At 45.5% G+C, this 19,732-nt stretch overlaps 1 protein-coding gene across 1 annotated transcript in view; it reads right to left on the bottom strand.

Annotated features, from left to right (window-relative positions):
* Nucleotides 1-19,732, bottom strand: part of LOC147009712 (uncharacterized) — a 51,127-nt gene that overhangs the window by 21,953 nt on the left and 9,442 nt on the right. The window lies entirely within an intron of this gene.

Here is a 19,732-nt window from a genome sequence, read left to right as displayed (position 1 = left end):
TGTGATATGTGTACATAAGTCTATGTGAAGGTGGGGTCCTCGTTCCATATGGGCACAGTACATGCCAGAACAATGCACTCACATCTCTCGCCGATAATTTAATCCTCACACATTCTCGAACGCTGCGTTTGACACCGACATGACGTGATTTGAAACTTGTCATCTTCGGTGATCCGCGGTGCTGGTGCTGGCTAGGCCGAGTCCAGTTTGGGATACTGCCTGCTCTGCCGTCTGGCAAGCAAGTGCAGGTCCATGCCACAGTTAGCCTGATATGGGATGTCGTAATCCTGGAATTATCCACGGTTAGCCATACCTTGTGATTGGAATAGTTTGGCCGTCGATGGATGCCTGGCCTCATTTGCAGCTGGTTTGTCGCCAATGCTTTCATCAGCCAGCATGCAAACATGCGTGCTTCTGCCCTCGAATGCCACAAATTTCCTGGTATCAGAGATTGGACCCAAATGGTTTCTCTATAATTCTACTACGATTTATAGGCCTATCTTCACTGCAGATAGCAGCCTTGAAAGTTTAGCTTCAAAGCAGTGACAGAAAATGAATAAAGTGAGGTCAAAGTAAAGGCTCCCTGTAACGTGGTTCTGGATAGTCAGAGTTGAAATAATCAGACTGATACTTCACAGTTCTATTATCGATGTAGGATTGATTGCATCGTTGTTCCATCAACGTGGCCCTGTGGGTGTGGGAATGCCATTGATGTCTTTTTTGCTGGAAGTCTAAGAATCACCCACATTTTGATATCTAAAGTGGTTTAGTTAATTAATTAGTCAAAGAAAAAGAGTGTACAAAGACAATGGTTCCCATTGAGATGTTTCTCTGCATAAATAGGAATCATTAAAGCACAATGATAAATTTGTGGGATTTCAAGTCTTCGACTTAAGACCTGACTCAGAATGTTTAATATATTACATGATATGGATTATTGGAATCCACAATCAAGATTGTTGCACAATCAAGAAATGCAACAGTGTCAGCAACATTTTCTTTGGAGCCATACATTTCTTACGTATGCACAATGACGGCTATGTTGGCAAGAGACAAGGAAGAGGAGGAGGAGGAGGAGGAGGGAGTAAAGAAAAGAGAAAGGAGGAGAGGAGAGATTTGGGGCAGCAGAAAGAGGATCAAAAGGATGTTGAGAAAGAAAGGATGCAGAGCTAGCTTCCCTATGCTACTGCAGTAGTCACTTGCAGAAGTTAAAGATCCCCTGATGCTTTGCAAAACCACTAAGTAGGCCATTGTGTGCTGGCACAATGACCAAATTCCAACTTCTTGCACAGATTACCACTGGGAAGGCAAAGGCAAACCATGTAATGTATCTCGTGCCGAAAACTGCTTCGGCACACACACACACAGCCTTGGGTGAGTTCAGGTGAAGCGATACTATTTCAAATTGACGTGAGCACTTAAAACTTCAAAAGCTACTGTGGAATGAGTTAGCCGTAATGTTACAAAACTTTTTTTTTTTAAACAGATAATTTAATGCAGAACCTCACTGGGATATTGAGCGGGGCAACCCCGACCATACAACAAGCCAATGAGTAAAACCCCCTTATTGATGAAACAAACACTTTTCATATTTACCTACAGCACTGAAGGTGGAAGGAAATTATGTTTTCACCGCTGTCTGTTTGTCTGGTCGTGAGCATGATATCTCAAAAGTTTGTGGATGGAATATGCCAAAACTTTGTGGATGAGTTGGATAGGTGGCAAGAACAAGCTGATTAAATTTTGGTGAAGATCCGGATCCAGATCCGGCCTAGCAGTAGGATACAAAACATAAACTACTCAGCTTGGTGGAGGTATGCGCTCGACTGAGTGTCGTTCTAGTTTAGTAGATGTATTTTAAAAGGGAAAATTTATAACCATTTTTACTTTTGCACAAAGCTGCGTGCATGTGATATAATATTTCAACCATCCTTGCATGAACTATGTGTGTGTGTGTGTGTGTGTGTGTGTGTGTGTGTGTGTGTGTGTGTGTGTGTGTGTGTGTGTGTGTGTGTGTGTGTGTGTGTGTGTGTGTGTGTGTGTGTGTGTGTGTGTGTGTGTGTGTGTGTGTGTGTGTGTGTGTGTGTGTGTATATATAGATACAAACAAACACAACATAATAGTAACCGAAGCTTTGTTTGTCCCTACTATGTTTGTCAAAGCTTCGGTTACTATTATGTCATGTTTGTTTGTATCCATATTCAAGTTCTGTAGTAGCAAACATCTGTTTATGCATATACAGTAATCCCCCGTTTCTCGCGGGGGTTACGTTCCAAACCTCCCCGCACTAAGTGAAAATCCGTGATGAATGGACGCCTCCCCCCAAAAAAATCGACTCGTCTGGTCTAGTCGGTTTGGGAGTGATCGGGTTTAAGGTGCCTGAGATCGACTCGTCTGGTCTGGTCGGTTTGGGAGTGATCGGGTTTGAAATGCCGGAGATCGACTTGTCTGGTGTGGTCGGTTTGGCAGTGATTGGGTTTGAGGTGCCGGAGATCGACTCGTCTGGTCTAGTCGGTTTGGGAGTGATCGGGTTTGAAATGCCGATCGACTTGTCTGGTGTGGTCGGTTTAGCAGTGATTGGGTTTGAGGTGCCGGAGATCGACTCGTCTGGTCTGGTCGGTTTGGCAGTGATGGGGTTTGAAATGCCGGAGATCGACTTGTCTGGTGTGGTCGGTTTGGCAGTGATTGGGTTTGAGGTGCCGGAGATCGACTCGTCTGGTCTGGTCGGTTTGGCAGTGATCGGGTTTGAGGTGCTGGAGATCGACTCGTCTGGTCTGGTCGGTTTGGCAGTGATTGGGTTTGAGGTGCCAGAGATCGACTCGTCTGGTCTGGTCGGTTTGGCAGTGATTGGGTTTGAGGTGCCAGAGATCGACTCGTCTGGTCTCGTCGGTTTGGGAGTGATTGGGTTTAAGGTGCCTGAGATCGACTCGTCTGGTCTGGTCGGTTTGGGAGTGATCGGGTTTGAAATGCCGGAGATCGACTTGTCTGGTGTGGTCGGTTTGGCAGTGATTGGGTTTGAGGTGCCGGAGATCGACTCGTCTGGTCTGGTCGGTTTGGCAGTGATTGGGTTTGAGGTGCTGGAGATCGACTCGTCTGGTCTGGTCGGTTTGGGAGTGATTGGGTTTGAGGTGCCAGAGATCGACTCGTCTGGTCTGGTCGGTTTGGCAGTGATTGGGTTTGAAATGCCGGAGATCGACTCGTCTGGTCTGGTCGGTTTGGCAGTGATTGGGTTTGAAATGCCGGAGATCGACTCGTCTGGTCTGGTCGGTTTGGCAGTGATTGGGTTTGAAATGCCGGAGATCGACTCGTCTGGTCTGGTCGGTTTGGCAGTGATTGGGTTTGAAATGCCGGAGATCGACTTGTCTGGTGTGGTCGGTTTGGCAGTGATTGGGTTTGAGGTGCCGGAGATCGACTCGTCTGGTCTGGTCGGTTTGGCAGTGATCGGGTTTGAGGTGCTGGAGATCGACTCGTCTGGTCTGGTCGGTTTGGCAGTGATTGGGTTTGAGGTGCCAGAGATCGACTCGTCTGGTCTAGTCGGTTTGGGAGTGATTGGGTTTAAGGTGCCTGAGATCGACTCGTCTGGTCTGGTCTGGTTTGGGAGTGATCGGGTTTGAAATGCCGGAGATCGACTTGTCTGGTGTGGTCGGTTTGGCAGTGATTGGGTTTGAGGTGCCGGAGATCGACTCGTCTGGTCTGGTCGGTTTGGCAGTGATTGGGTTTGAGGTGCTGGAGATCGACTCATCTGGTCTGGTCGGTTTGGCAGTGATTGGGTTTGAGGTGTCGGAGATCGACTCGTTTGGTCTGGTCGGTTTGGCAGTGATTGGGTTTGAGGTGTCGGAGATCGACTCGTTTGGTCTGGTCGGTTTGGCAGTGATTGGGTTTGAGGTGCCAGAGATCGACTCGTCTGGTCTGGTCGGTTTGGCAGTGATTGGGTTTGAGGTGCCGGAGATCGACTCGTCTGGTCTGGTCGGTTTTGAGGTGCTGGGTACGAGCAGTGCTCGTCCAACCGCGGCAAACCTTTTTCCTTCCTGAAGCATATATCGAGCACCTTAACCTTCTCCTGGAGCGTCAGGACCTTCCTCTAGCGCTTCGGTTCCTTGCCAGAAACCTTAGAAGGTGCAGGGCGTTTGGGCGGCATCGTGGGGCTTGGAGAAAAAAATGTAGAAAATATTCGAAGTTCACAAGCGAAACTTTGTCTCGTGCGTTGTGTGACTGGTCTCGCACCACGCATTATAATTTATTGCTTAAATAATTTATATTTTATATACTATTACCGCGATGTACCGGGGGAATCCGCAGAAAAAAAATAGTTACGTTCCAAGGGAAAACCCACGATGAACCGGGGGTGCGATAGATGAACCGCGATAAAGCGGGGGTTGACTGTATTTACATACATATATATAAATATACATACATATATATAAATATACATATATATATATATATATATATATATAAATATACATATATATATATACATATATATATATATGTTTTGTTTTTATCTGACCAAATATATATATATATGTACATACACTGATGAGCCAAAACATTATGATCACTGACAGGTGAAGTGAATAAAATTGAGTATCTTGTTACAATGCCACCTGTCAAATGGTGCGATATATTAGGCAGCAAGTGAACAGTCAGTTCTTGAAGTTGATGTGTTGGATGTGCAGGAAATGGGCAGGAGTAAAGACCTGAGGGACTTTGACAAAGGCCAAATTGTTATGGCCAGATGACTGGGTCAGAGCATCTCTGAAACGGCAAGGCTTGTGGGGTGTTCCCGGTCAGCAGTGGTGAGTACCTACCGACAGTGGGCCGAGGAGGGACAAACCACAAACCGGCAACAGGGTGTTGGGCGCCCAAGGCTTATCGATGCACGAGTGCAACGAAGGCTATCCCATCTGGTCTGAACCGACAGAAGATCTACTGTGGCACAAGTCACAGAAAATTTTAATGTGGTCACGGGAGGAATGTGTCACAATCCACAATGCATCACACCCTGCTGCGTATGGGGCTGCGTAGCCGCAGACTGGTCAGAGTGCCAATGATGACCCCTGTCCACCGTCAAAAGCACCTACAAAGCGCCCAACAATGGATGCACGTACTCAATGCCGACATGAAATCAGAGCCACATCCCTCGATATATCGCGTGCTTTTGACACGGTCTGGCACCCTGCCCTGGTCACTAAACTCTCTTCCTATGGTATCCAAAGCCATCTCCACTCATGGCTCAAAGAATTCCTCTCCTGTGATAGCCAATATGTGGCCCGAAATGGAGTTCTCTCAACCCCTCTTCCTGGATTTCTTCAAGGCAGCATTCTGGGCCCTGTTCTTTTTCTGGTTTTCATCAATGATCTCTCAGATTCTCTGTAAAATCCTCTTTCTCTCTTTGCTGATGACTCCACCCTCTGCCGTACCATCTGTCATCCCTCAGACCGGCAAGCAGCAGCTTCTTCACTCTCTGCAAATCTGGGTAAAACCACAAACTGGGCCAACACGTGGAACATGTCTTTCAATCCTGACAAATCTCACACTCTCACTATGTCTGAGAAAGAGAGAGAGAGCAATTGATTGAGATTGGGACCATACTCTGTGCAGAGCATTGGTGCTGCTTCAGCAGTCTCCGAAAGGACCATATGGAACCCCCTCCCCCCCCCATCTTCTTTCTCAACAATCCTCTGGAAGAAGTCCTTTCATGCAAGCTTCTGGGTCTCACTATCTGCCATGATCTTTCCTGGGAAAGCCACATTTCCAACCTGACTTCAAAAACCAGTTGCCGACTGGGAATCCTCCATCATGCAAAGTTCTTCCTCGGTCCAACTGAGCTCCTGACCACAAACAAAGCTTTCCTCTGCAACTTGATTGAGTGCTGCTCTCCCATCTGGGCTGATGCTCCCACTTCTCACCTTTCTCGGCTTCACGCTGTGGAAACCAAGGCATTTAGGATCATTGGTATCTCCCACGGTGAGGCTGAGTCTTTGGGCCTCTCACTCTCTCGCCGCAGGCAGGTCGGTGGTCTTTCTGTCTTTTACCGTTTCGTTTCCGGTTTCGCCCCCTCTCTGCTCTGTCTGCAATATATCCCACCCCCCCCCCCATATTTCTGCAGGGCACTCAAGGTCTGCCAGCAACCCACTTCTGGTAAAACTACCAAAATCACGAATTATTGCTCACCTTCACCCTTTCATTCCTATTTGTTCCCACCTTTGGAATAATCTCCCGCACTCTCTTGAATCCCCAGCCTGGTGTTGGCACAGTGGTTAGGGCAGCGGCTTGGGATCCAAAAGGTCTTGAGTTCAAGCCCCGTTGGACCACTGAATTAATACACCAGGGGGTTGACTCAGCCTGTCATCCTTCCGAGGTCGGCGAAATGAGTACCAGTATACTGGGCCGGTGTATACCCCGGTTAAAATAGGTGTACTATATCCCTGTGTCGTAAGAGGCGACCAGGGTTGCGTCAGGAAGGGCATCCGGCGTAAAACATGTGCCAAATCACTATGCGGATCATACGGTTGATCCGCTGTGGCGACCCCTAACGGGAGCAGCCGAAAGAAGAAGAAGAGAGGAGGGGTTGACTCAGCCTGTCATCCTTCCGAGGTCGGCGAAATGAGTACCAGTATACTGGGCCGGTGTATACCCCGGTTAAAATAGGTGTACCATATCCCTGTGTCGTAAGAGGCGACCAGGGTTGTGTCAGGAAGGGCATCCGGCGTAAAACATGTGCCAAATCACTATGCGGATCATACGGATGATCTGCTGTGGCGACCCCTAACACGAGCAGCCGAAAGAAGAAGAAGAAGACTCTCTTGAATCCCCATTCATTCATTGAGGCCTTCAAAACAGCCATTCACCACCACCTCTTATCATCCCCCATCCAAATCCTCGATCTTTTCTACCCCCGTTAATCCACCCCAAACCCACCTCCTTCAAATTCCCTGCTTTCCTTCCTGAAAGTCCCTGTAATGTCCATCATGTGTTCCCCATGTTCCCCACCCCATCCCTCTCCCTTCCACAGATCTCCTAGTGTCTCTGTTCCCCACTGTCCTTCCCTCTCCCGCCCCTCTTGTCTCATGCCCCCCCCTTGCTGTGCGTTGTGTGTTCGCTCTCATATGAGCCTTCAAAATGTCAACCAAAAAAAAAGGGATTGTCATCTGTCGTCAGAAACTAAAGCTTTTGACATAAAGGGCCTGAGAACATACAACACCCAAAAATTGGTTACAGATTGGAGGTTATGGGGACCTTTATGAGAATAAGCAAACGAAAAAGGAAATACAAGTGTGAATTAATACAAGTGAAGGCACAAAACTTGATTCCATTTCAAATCACGTCAAGAGTTCAGGGTTTGAACTCGCTGATGCTGTATTTTTATTATCAGCCGGGACCATTTGTGAATGGTTATGTCATGGTACACAGCAACCTTTTCAAACATTAGCCTACCTTAATCACATGTTCATTCGTTTTGGCTCTGTACTTCAGCAGAACACTGGAAAAATGGAATTGCGTTCCAATTGTGGCTCGGATCTCTGACAACCAGTATATTAATTGCTTAAAAAGCCGAAATAGAAATGAAATAATATTTTGCTTTCAAACTCTTAAAAAGGGATTAGGCAGATCAATCGTTTATGTGCTATAATAAAGGACGTTTATTTTAAGTGTAATTTTCAAGAAGAACAGATAGATTAAACTAAGTATGAGGCACTGCTTATGAATTGTTATTTCCTTCACTTTGAATTGGTTCAAAAACTTTGTCAAGATGGAAATCCTCTCTGTCGTTTTTAGATTTGGCTGAGTGCCCCCAGAATGGAATGAGGGAAAGAACCATAATGGAATGGTGGAATGGCAGGCGAACAAGGCATGAATGTGCCATATTCCTGACAAATCTCACACTCTCACTCTGACTCTCTGAAAGGACCATCTGGCAAATCATCCCATTTACTTTTTAAACAATCCTCTTGAAGAAGTTCAGTCACTCAAACTTTTGGCCATGACTGAACTATTATCTTTCTTAGGCAAACCACATTTCTAAGTTGGCCTCCAAAGCCAGTTCCTGTCGGGGCATCTTCCATCATGCAAAGTCTTTCCTTGGCACACCTGTACTCCTATCCACCTACATGGCTTTAATACGCACCTTGATGTACACTGCTCTCCCCCTCTGGGCTGGTGCCCATACCTCACACCTTGCTCAGCCTGATGTGGAAACCAAGCCTTTCAAGATCATTGGAATGTTCCGTGATGAAGTTGAGTCCATTGGTCAATCCCATTCAAATCGTAAACAGGTCAGTGGTCTCTCTGTCTTCAACCACCTCCTTTCTGGTATTGTACCCTCTGCTCTTTCCATGCTTGGTCCTCCCCACACCTCACCCCCAAGTTTCTGCAGGATGCATGCAGTTTACCAGCAACCCCCTTCTGGTGAAACTCTCAAAATCCAGAACCACTGCTCACCTACACTCATTTGTTTCTATTTTTCCTGCCTGTCGAACCAACTTCCATACCCTCTTCAATCTAAATTCTTCCCTCCAAGCCTTCAACACAGCTGTTCACCACCATCTCAGATCATCCCACATCCAAAACCATAATTTTTTTTTTCTATCAAGCACAACTCTTTCCAAGTTTTTCTACTTTTTCCTTCCTGAGAGTTTGTGGCTGTATTCATCTTGTCCACCCCGTGTGTCCTCCCCTATCCCTCCTTCTTCCCCACATCACTCATTACCCCGTGCATGGGAAGCGAACAGTGGAGTTAAGCAATTAGTTTCATGTCTGTCCATCCATCCATCTGTCTGTCTGTCATCAGTTTATGATTGAAGAACAACTTATTTAAGTTGAATGGTATATTTTGAACACGAATCGGAACATGAATAGGAAGACAAGTCTTCTGTTTTACCGCACCTTGACTCTGAATTCATCCCGGATTGCACATCTGCAGAGAGGAAGGAGATAATATTTTACTCTATCTGCCTGTACGGCAGGCAAGCAAAATCGAAAATAATTCCGAACAGGAAACGAACTGTTTTTAAGGACATAATAATGGACACAAACACCAGGCATGACTAACTAATGTAACATGTTCGATAGGGTGGTGTAAGACAGTGCAGAAAAGGGTGGTAAAACCGGAATTAATTAATTTATACGACATTTACTCACTTTATCTTATTTAAATTTAATTATATACTCAAAGACTGGAGTACACAAATCACTCGTCATAATACTTCCAAAAAAAATCTTCATTTTTGCAGTCCTTCAATATAAATAAATGCTCAACGGAGGTGGTGAATACCTGGTGTTGGCTTAATGGTTAGGGTGGTGGGCTTGGGATCCTAGGATCCTGAGTTTAAATCACACTCGGCTGTTGAATGAATACCAGGTGGGGTTGAATCTGCCTGTCATCCTTCCGAGGTCGGCAAAATGAGTGCCAGCTTGCTGGTATCCTGTGTCGGAGTGGCGACCCGTCCAGGATTGTGCCCAATAGCCAAGGAGACTGTCTAGGCAGCACCAACACTCTGCACAGAGTCTGGTCCCAATGAATGGTTGGATGGGGTGGTGTGTTTGGGTGGTATTCACGACTGCTTTGGGACAACTTCAATTGCACTAAACTTTCGGATTTGTTTTTTTAACGATTGTTAAAAATCATTGTTTTATTAAAAATTGAAGTGAAATTGAAGTAACACTTCGCTGGGTAGAGTGTTCTATGAAGTCTCTAGTTTGTCCAAGCCTCTGTCTATTTTGTCTGTCATCCCTACTGTTGGAGTATTTTCCCCCTCTATTACTCCTGTTATTTTTATTTTGTTACACCCTGGACTGTTCTATGTTTTTGTACTCCACCAGGAATTTTTAATTTGGCCAGGATGTCGGCGATAGCTCGCCAACTCTTGCTCTTCAATGGTTGGGGGCCCATAACTCGCCTACTCTTCGTTAAGGAAACCGTGGGGTCTTTAACGTCCACAAACTAATGCCGGCAGATGGGATTCCCGTTTAATGTCCATCCGAGGGACGACACACACATTGATGAATCACACGACCTGTGAAACACCGGGTCGAGTTTCAAACCTAATTTATACAAGAGTTAAGGTGTGTAGCAAGCCTGGGTTTTGAGATATTTACCCATAAGGGGTTACTGGAAGAAAGTATGCCTCCTTAAGGAGCTGGGGGGGGGGGGGGTTAGAGGGCTGAGTGAGCAAAAAAGAGACACACCAACCTGGCTGTGATGTAAGGATGGCTGGGAATGATGGGGGGATGCTAAGTCTGGGGTTGGCTTAGTTTACAGGCTTGTCAGCATGGGAGAGGTCAAGGCTGTTGGTACGAGACCTAAGAGTTAAAGAGACTGAACCTATTCCAGTGGCTGACCATGGGAAATGATAGGTAGGTAAGTTTGATGATCCTTCTGCAGTGACAGGGTGATATCCTGATATTTGTCAGAATTGAAAGACATGATCCCGTTTATCAGACAAGCATAAAATAAATTCCAAACTAGAAGGCCACTCGGTAGAGCGCATAACTCTGCCACTTAATACCTGATCCACGAGAACATATCGGGTCCAATACATTTTTTAAATATCATGCTACACACTACTATATCGTTTTTGGCCCTATCACTCAATGGTGAAGAATCACTTTGAAGTTAAATAATTTTCGTATCCAGATCAGTCTTCACCAAAATCGAATAAATTCGTCTTCGTCACAGTCCCAACCTGTCCACCAACTTTCGTCCGAATCAATTCACAACTTTTTGAGATATCCTGCACATAAACAAACAGACAAACAAACAAACAAACGAACAAACAAACAGACAGAAAGGGGTGAAAACATAACGTCCTTCGCCTTCGGTGGCGGAGGTAATAAGCAGAGAGTGACACAGCTGTCTGCCCCTCACTGGGATGTGATACTGTATGACATAATGTGGAGTCATCTGCAAAAATAAAGAGGTTTTCCAGAATAATGGGGATATCGTTTATAACGGTGAGGAAGAGGACTGAAAATAAGTCTGCCTTGAAGCACTCCAGCCTCTACGGAAAGGAAACAGGAAAGAGTTCCACTGATATTTATAGCAATGCATTGACTCCATGAGTAGAGAAAGTCAGAAAGTCAGAAAGCCAGGTAGGAAGGCAACCTTATATGCTGCAGGCACTGAGCAGAGCAGGAAACTAGAGTGTCGGATACCTGAGATATGTCCAGGGAGAAGATGCTGACCTCTTGATTGAGGTTATGGTCCCCCAACCATTGCAGAGCAAGAAGCAATCGCATAACCAGAGTCAAATGACCGAGCCAGAATCCAGACTGATAGATAGAAATGGAGAGCTTAAGAAGGACAATGTCAGCGGCAATGGTGGATTCCATCCATCATTGATGAATCATCATTGATGAATGATGGAGAGTCTGCAGTGATGGAGAGTCTGCAATGATACCGTTTGAGGTGAGGGAGCAGAGATACTGGTTGTGAGCATTATGGCATGCCCTAAAGTTGTGGATGCCATTCGTGGATTGCATTTAATACAATCATTGCATGGTGTTGGCTTATTGGTTAGGGTGGCTGGCTTGGGATCCTCGTGTCCTTAGTTTGAGCCCTGTTGGCTGCTGAATTAACACCAGGTGGGATCGACATAGCCTGTCATCCTCCGGGGTCATTGAAATGAGTACCATTGTACTGGTAGTGGTGCACAGCATCAGTGGCACAGCTGCGCTGCAAGAAATGATGGCTACCCAGCAGCAAAGCTACCATATACATGAACAGAAGAATGGACTCATTCATTTGTCACTTTTTGACGATACCTCTATTGGAACATCGGAAGATCATGAAACTTTCCTTTCAAAGCTCTATGGTTGTTTCACCAAACATTGTGTCGTTGATCTCAGGGCATGATTTGAAGTATGTAGGAATGGCATGGGTGCAACTTGGCTGCTTCAGGCTAAGTGAAGTTTTGTCTTTCTTGAATTTTTTTCCCTTGTACATTGACCTATTGTGGTTTATGAGATATTAATAGTAATCTGCTGTGCACTGCAGCGTACCAATAAGCTATCAGTGAGCTCGGGAGTAGAGACAGCATCATGAGCTAAGGTAATAATGGAGAGAAGATGAGAAAGCAGTTTTACATCTCATTGTAGATGAGAAGGCAGTTCCTCATAAAAGGGTTCGGCTGTTGTAGTGAAGCAAAGAAAGGTAAAGGAGGTAGAAGATGAGTCTGAGAAACGAAAGGATGACCAAAATTGAAGAGTTTAACAATGCAAGTGTAATGCTGAATCATTGATCTGCATTACATTGATGGCTTAAGCTTCAGCAATAGGCTCATCATTACTGGTGTATGAAGCCAGATGGCTGCCATATTACCCTGCACAGGTACGTCTACTTAGCCATTGCAATAGCTCGCATAACATCGCTGTAAGCTCACATGATTTGATGTTGCAGCCTCAAACTGACTGGATTATTTTATATTGTTACAGACGCGGGGTTTGGGGTTACCATGAGGGAGCTCCTCGTACCTTCACCCGACCTCCGGTCCTGAGGCTGCAGGCCATGGATATCTCTGTGGTCCAACAACTTGCTGGGCAACCACGGCCGCCATTTAAAATTACTGGAACCGAGCAGGGTTCTCGCTCCCTGGTTACGCATTATTTTACCATTGGCTTGGCAACCATAATTGGGGCCATGCTCTCAACGTGCACTTGCCTATTTATTCTGTCCGATCAAGTGAAACCGTGGGTGCAGCGTTGGCTAAAGAGATGAGTGATTGGTGGGGTAAAACGTCCCGGCTATCTAGTCTTACACACTAATTCAGACCAATGGAGGAAAGGACGAAAGCAAGCAGGTCGTGACCGTTTAACAACAAGGACATTTATTTATAAAATGCAATGTAATATCCATTCGGGTGTATTTACAATCAGCAATCAATGGGAATATTCTGTATTTACAAGGCAAAGTCAGGAATTACAATCAATTATCACAACTAAAATGCACAAGAGAAAAGTAATTATTCTTAACACATATGGACGCCACTTACGCATTCTTACCAATGACTAAACACAAGACATGGCACCATCAATCATCAGGGAAAACATAGATGGAAAGAAAGCAGAAAGAGTGCTGAGTGGAGCGTGGGTACGGCTCCGAGCTCACCTTACACATACTTGTGCAAGCTCGTGCAAGCTCGTGCAAGCTTGTGGAGACTTTGTGCAGACTTGCGCAAACCCGTGTAGGCTTCGTGCAGACTCGTGCAAGCTTGTGGCATACCAACCCCCACCCCCGCCCCCATCCTCCAGTGGCTCTTGTAGTCTGAATAGGCAGACGTCAGCATTGGCTTGGCCAAAAGATTTGGGGTAAGGAGAGCTTAATAAACGAGAGTGAGACGAGTCAAAAGTCCTGGCAAATGAGATGAGTGGAGACTTCCTGGCAAATGAGATTAGTCGAGAGCGCTCCCGGCAGGCGAGATGAGTCGAGAGCGCTCACGACAGGTAAGACAAGTCAAGAGTACTCCTGGCAGGTGAGATGATTGATGAGTGCTCCCGGCGGGCGAGACAAGTCAAGAGCACTCCCGGAAGGCAAGATGCCTGGAGAGTGCTCCTGGCAGGCGAGACGAGTCAAGGAGCACTCCTGGCAAGCGTGACGAGTGGAGAGCCCTCCTGGCAGGCGAGATGAGATGTGTGGAAAGTCGAGTGTCATGAGCTACATCGAAAGGCGGTAAGAACACTTGCCGAATCTCATCTGGATGAACACCAAAGGTGCAGTTGAGGGTGACATTTTCCCCAAGAGAGGATTCGATGCTGACGTTGAAAGCTTGGCTGGTGGACACCATAAGGAATAAAACAAATCAACAGAGGTAAGACAAGTCAAGAGCACTCCCGGAAGGGAAGATGCCTGGAGAGTTTATCCTCCGGGGTCATTGTTTGATCTCTCAATGATAAATTGACGGGGGATCAAAAACATGATCTCTTGTTTGGTACTTCCCTTGTCCAGGCTCTCAATATCACCAACTTCGTCCACTCGTTTCTACATCCACTGCATCGAAGTCAAGCAGATAGGGGTGTGGTTACGACTCTTGGAATTTGGTCGTCTTCCTGGCCATGTCACCTTCTAATTGGCCTCTGCCAGGCCACAGCATTGGGAGGTCTGGCCATGGACCCAGGCCACACCCCCATGGGGAGCAGCTGTTGTTGGCTGCAAGAATTGCCTTGCAAGATGACAACTGATTGTCTTTAATGTGTTTAATTGTGTTGTTTTGTAAGAAAGAAAAGAAGTCTTTAATTCCATGGTGATTTTCACATGCTGGGGGATCCTATTTACTGAGTGAAAGGGTAATTTGGATCCATTGTACCGAATTAATAGGGTAATTAATGACGTGTGGAAATGGTGACAGGTGGTGAAAGGGGGATGGGTTTGAATGTTGAATGAAAAAGGGTGGGGGTAAGGTTTGAGTAAAGGATCGTGAGGAGTTACTGTTTGGAAACTAAAGAGTGATGGACCGGTGATGGATGGGTAGCTGGAGATAAAGAAGGGTCGAAAAATGGATTGTTGAAATAAAAGTGAGAAAATAGCGTGATATTACTCAGGGAATGAAACATGCTAAACTCACAATGCATCTCTCTCGCAAATCCCTCTATCTGATGGGAAGGAACTCGATCTAAGTACATAAATTAAAGACACTGGTGCATGCCCGTAGATGCGTGGCCGTACGTGCAAACCCCCCCCCCCTGCAAAAAAACTCAAACCGAGTGCCAGAAACAACAACCACACAAGCCATTCCTTCGCTTTCACGTGCCCGTACGTGCAAAAAAAATATATATATACATTTTAAAACCGCTTGCCAGAAACAACCACACAGGCCGTTCCTTCGCTCTCGCGTGGCCCTACATACAAAAAAAAATAAAAAAATAACTTTCAAACCGCGTGCCAGAAACAACAACCACACAGGCCGCTCCTTCGCTCTCGCGTGCCCATATGTGCGTGGCCGTACATGCAAAAAAAAAAAATTCAAACAACCACACAGGCCATTCCTTTGCTCTCATAAACGACGACTGGATTGGGGCATCATGTTTATCTATAAATGCGGATAAGAAATCGAGAAATTATTAGAATACAGTAAGTCATCACTATCCAAAAGTAGTGCGTGCCCGTACAGAATGTTCACATCATTCCACGAATTAATCGCTTGCATTGAAGTAACAACTGCTGTGATACTTACACATAGAGTTAAGTAAAATCAAGTTTACCTCCCTGTCTTTGCTTGCCATGACATCCGGCAATATAGCTGGCAAGTTTCAATTAGATCGGACCAGTGGTTGTCGGGAAACAGCGGTCACACACACACACACACACACACACACACACACACACACACACACACACACACACACACACACACACACACACACACACACACACACACACACACACACACACACACACACACACACACACACACACACACACACACTGCTGGAATGATAGATAGATGAAATGAGGTCAATGAGATGACAAATGAAGTGGTTGAATGCAGACTGCAGAGCAATGAGTAAGGAAACCCGTTGTTGTGAATCGTTTTTACCACCAAATTGAGATGTATTTCATTGGCAAGCATGTTGAGTGGAGCTGAATTCCTTAACACTTCCAAAGGCCACAGCATTTTGACAATTGGAAACAAAGAAAAGTTGTGCACTTTTTTTGATAAATTATTTTTGGAACAATTTTTCTTCAATAAATAAATAATAAAAATCGTCTCCATGTGCATTGTACACACCTTTATCTCGTTAGCACCTCTTCATAAACAACATCGCTGAGGAAACGGCGCTTCTTCTTTGTTTCCTCGTCCAGGGCAAGAATGCAGAGGCTTTTAATGGCCAATTATTCAATTCGTGCCAACGTATTTTGCCTTTTCGCAAGGAAAAACACGGAGAGGAGAGTAGAGGAGAGGAGAGGAGAGGAGAAACCCGTAATGGCGAACGCGGCTGAGTTTCTCTTCACCATCGACGACGGCTACGCAGCAACGCTTCTTGTCATTGGTTGATATAAAATGGCCGCAGCAACGGTTCCTGTCATTGGTTGGTAAATAAATGGCCATAACTTAGGAAGCACTTGTCTGATTAATATCAAACCTTGAAAAGGCACATCCTCAGGTCCCCAGCAATATATCTGGCAAGTTTCAATTAGATCGGACCAGTGGTTGTCGAGAAACAGCGGTCACAGACACACACACACACACACACACACACACACACACACACACACACACACACACATTGCTGGAATTATAGATAGATATGTAACACTGGGAACTCCGACATGTCTCTGAATGCTTGGGGGTCCATTTCCATGGTCACAACAATATATTCCAGAGTCGAGAGTGTTTATCTATATTCATGTTGTAGTCAGAGCAATCTTTTTTTATAAATACGAGCAGTACCTGCTAAAACAAGTTAATTACACAGTGTGAATGATCCTTGAAACTGGTGTGTCATGGCTTCAGCTTCAGCCATGACTCACCAACACATAATGCTTACAAGGTGGAAGCCACTTAGCGGAATACAGGATGCACAGGAAGGCACTGCTATGATTTCAGACAAATTTACCACTTTAGATGAACTTTCAGTGTTTCTGTGGAAGTGTATTCAAGCGATGACATGCTGCGCATAACAAGATGGTGGCAGTGCAATTGCTGTTTTTAGATCCTCGTGGAGGATGTCTAAGTTTTACTCATGTTGTTGTTCTTGTGGACTTTTTTGTTTCACAGCCCACAGTTTTTATCGAAACTTCCTGAAACTTGGCGTAAATATGTAAAAATACCCCGCGCAGACAGTAACCATCTCCGATTTTGAAAATTCCTCCTATAAAAAAAGTTATGACGTCAAAATATCTCCGCTAATGGAAATCGCCTCAAAAATTATCTCAAACTAGGCAAGCTTTTTGAATTCTGTTTGCGGGAATCGAACAGGGCATTAGCAGAGATGAATTACCGCACATATGATACATCACTATGATGTCATATCAATTTTTATGACGTCATTCCTATTTTTTGACATTTTTTGTTTCACAACCCAGATTTTTCATCGGATCTTCATGAAACTTGCCATGTATATGCAGAGAGCCCACGCGCAGGCAGTAACCATCTCCGATTTTGGAAATTCTTCCGAGAAAAAAAGTTGACGTCATAATATCGCTGCTAATGGAAATCGCCTATACCATTATCTCCGAAACTAGGCAAGCTGTTTGAATTTTGTTTGCGGGAATCAAGCTGGGCATTAGCACTGATAACTTATCGCAAACCTGATACATCACAATGACGTCATATTCGTTTTATAACGTCATCATTAAGAGGATGAGGATCTTAGCTCATTCGAGCTTGATCATTCACCAACGCGCACTCCATTCCATGGAGCAAGTGCTCTGAACTCAAAAAGCTTCCACAAAGAGATGAAATGAGGACACTTGAAAAGAATGGAGTTGGAGGTGAAATTGCAATCCAGAAGAATAATACACCAGAGTGGAGGCAAGCAAACAACCTGGGCAGCATGGTGTTGAGCGAATGATTGGTCAATGAATGCAGCTATGTAATGGTACTGGGTGAGGCAGACGTTTAAAGATGGTCATTAAAAGAGACCACCCACCAACTGAGAGTCTCACAGGATTGCTGCAGAGGTAGTGCTCTTGCTTTTGAGCCATCTGGTCTGGGTTCAATACCAAACTACAAGCTTTCAGACTCTCACTTTGCAGGCAAGGAGTTGCATCAAAAAGTGCACCGTCCATTAATCAGCTGAAATGCTAAGTCTTTGTATTGACGACTGGTGGACATAAAATATCCCACAGTGTCTTTTCTGAAGAATATGTCCACAAAGTCTAACTCTCGATTTTCTTCCCTTAATATGGACCAATGGTCCATGTCAGAGCCCGAAACGTGACCAGAAAAAGTAAAAATAGGACCACTGGACCTGTAGCTTATCTGGGCCCTGGCCTAATGCTGGAACCCAACTTTGGTAGGAAAGTGCTTCCCATTTCAACCCCCATTCCCTGATGGAGGAATATTTTTCGGCCAACACTAATGTGGCCCTGGAGGAGATGAAATTAGAGGGCCCAGTAGATAACAAGGAATAACAAGGAAATCCAACACAGGTGGAGTCCATTCAGCCCATCATGCCTGTACGAACACCACACCAACCTGTCTACACAAGATCCAAGAAAGAAAATGCAAAAAAAATGTTTTTAATTAATGAAATAATTTTTTTGTTTTTTTGTTTGTTTGCTTATTTTTTTTTTGTAGTCCCCCCCCCCCGCCCTCCTTTCTTCCCCTCGTGGAGGGGGCATAGGCTTGGTGAAAAACACACCATCAACCACACAACCCCCCTTGACAAGACTGCAATATGGTGATGAGTTGACTCCTCCACCCAGTAGCCCAGCACCCCCGAGTAGCCCAGCGTGAAGCAGCTGCAGGCGCTGCCACACTTTACATAACAATTTGTGGCCATGATGGCCATCTTGAGATGGAAAAATAAATAAAGGCTGGTCAGGCCAAAGTAAAGGCCAATAGGGTCGATCTGTCAGCCAAGCTAGAGACCAGTGAGACCAAGCAGGACAAATTGGCAGCTGACTTGGCTGAGGCAAAGGTTATATAACAGCAGTTGGCAGCTGGCCAAGTCAGATTAGTGTGGAATCTGGGTGGGCTCGGAGAAGAAGCAATGAGTGTAGAAGAGGGGGAATTAAAAGGGGAGATAGCAGGGAGTATGGAGAATATAGAGTTCATAATAGGAACAGTGAGAAGCAAACCCAAATGAAATGAAGAGATAGCAAAGAGATTAGAGGGGACAGCACCAGCAGGAGGCAAAAGGCATCGAGGATGATACGCATTGATGTATCATGGCGGTGTGGTCTGAAGTGGGCTTGACTCTCTAGGAGAACGACAGAAAGCTTGAAGCACTGGAGTAGGGGTGCAAATGCCCGGAGAAGCCGGTGGTCTTCAAAAAGTATGTGAATGCCCTCATGAATGATGAGGAGGAGGACCACATCAAGGTAATGGGAGACGGGATGGGTTATTGAAGATGCACGACCGTTACAATATGTAAAAGTACATTGATGTTTCACGTCCTTGTCTAGCATAGAATATGTGGAGGAGCTCCTCCACAGCTCGTCATGAGCAAAATGCAGGTGAGTAAGGAATCACTTCAAAATTTTCTCTGAGGTAAGTAGAGGTGAGTGATTAAATTTAAGGGGAAATAACTCCATTGCGGACACATTGGTGTGGTGGGCATGTCTGGATGGGAGTTTGTCTCTGGACAGCTTGGCTCTGGATGCGTCCAGGTGGTGTTTGTCTCCGAATGTGTCCGGGTAGTGTTTATGTCTGAATCGGAGTTTGTCTCTGGATGTGTCCTAGCAGTGTTTGTCTCCAGAAGGCTTGGCTCCAGATACATCCGGCAGTGTTTGTCTCCGAATGTGTCTGGGTGATGTTTGTCTCTTGGCCATATTTATAGTTTGGCCAGCAGAAAATGGATTTCAGACATTATTTTGTTTCCATCTTCACTGTTATTCTATGTAGAATCATTTTGATGAGACAGTATGAATCGTAATTAATGCTCCACCGCACGTCTGCTTTCCCTTCCTCTCACCTCACACTGTCTTCCCTTCCCCCACCCTTCCTCACTCCTCCTCCCTCCTCTATTTTCCCCTCCCCCCCTTCACCTCCCCCCTCTCAATTCCCCCCTCACCCCCCCTCCACCTTTAGTATACCCGTCAGTGAAGCGACAGGTGGTATTTGCTAGT

The sequence above is a fragment of the Eptatretus burgeri genome, chromosome 17 (genome assembly GCF_056783735.1).
Source record: "Eptatretus burgeri isolate ZD-2024b chromosome 17, Ebu_testis_v1, whole genome shotgun sequence".
NCBI lineage: Eukaryota > Metazoa > Chordata > Myxini > Myxiniformes > Myxinidae > Eptatretus > Eptatretus burgeri.
The sequence above is the reverse complement of the archived record's forward strand: the minus strand, read 5'-3'. Positions and strand labels throughout refer to the sequence as shown.